The sequence below is a fragment of the Lutra lutra genome, chromosome 4, assembly GCF_902655055.1.
Source record: "Lutra lutra chromosome 4, mLutLut1.2, whole genome shotgun sequence".
Classification (NCBI taxonomy): domain Eukaryota; kingdom Metazoa; phylum Chordata; class Mammalia; order Carnivora; family Mustelidae; genus Lutra; species Lutra lutra.
Genome location: NC_062281.1, coordinates 87207992 through 87208893, shown reverse-complemented (window position 1 = coordinate 87208893; position 902 = coordinate 87207992). Strand labels below are relative to the sequence as shown.

Genomic DNA, 902 nt, shown 5'->3' with positions numbered 1-902 from the left:
GATGTCATGGGTGGGGCGTGTCTGATGTCAAACAGGCAACCTTGCGGGGCGGTTCTGGGCCAGAGAATTCCTGGGGCAGAGGATGTAGCAGTGCTGTTGCTTCCATTGTATCAGAAAGACTCCTGTGGAGACTGAGGATGCTTGGGACATGAGTGGGTGCCAAGGATTTTGGGGGTTAGGTTGGCCAGTAAGCGTGTGTGTGGGGTGGACAGCCGGTGAGGCTGGTCTAGAGCTGAGGAGAAGGGAGTCATATTTACTTAGCAGGGAAAGTGTCACTATCAAGTATGTTGTTTTCCCAGGATGAGGTTTGACCATTGCACTGTGGTCCTGCTGACCCTTGCGATTTCCCCAAATGTGGAAAACTCAACTGCCTGACTTGTGATGGGGAGGACTGCCTTCGTACTCTTTCCCTGGTACAGTTATTAAATGACAGAATGCTCTTTTCTTTGTATTCTCACATGTTTTCTCTGTTAAGATGCATTTTGGTCCTCCCAGTTACTTAATGAATGCATGATTTCTAGGCCATTTAATTATATTGCTGCTTGATGAAACAATGTAAAATTTCCTTGGTAATTTGACCTAGATTAGTTGTACAACTGGATCAGAATAAACAAACATTTCTCAACTGTCAAATGTCTTTTTTTTTTTTAATTTTCAGCATAACAGTATTCATTGTTTTTGTACCACACCCAGTGCTCCATGCAATCCGTGCCCTCTCTAATACCCAACACCTGGTTCCCCCAACCTCCCGCCCCCCCCACCTCTTGAAACCCTTCAGATTGTAATTCTCATTCCAAATAAAATTTGGTCATGTTGATTAAAAAAAAAAAAGCAAAACAAAGAAATCAAGAACCACAGTAAAAATGTGTTCCTCACCTTTAGGTGACGTTCCCTCGCCCTTG

General features: G+C 44.0%; 1 non-coding gene across 1 annotated transcript; it reads left to right on the top strand.

Moving 5' to 3' along the window:
• The first annotated feature begins 249 nt into the window (after positions 1 to 249).
• LOC125099345 (U1 spliceosomal RNA) lies at positions 250 to 412 on the top strand. The gene has a single exon (XR_007127123.1). It is a non-coding gene; the product is annotated as a U1 spliceosomal RNA (small nuclear RNA).
• The last annotated feature ends 490 nt before the right edge of the window (positions 413 to 902 follow it).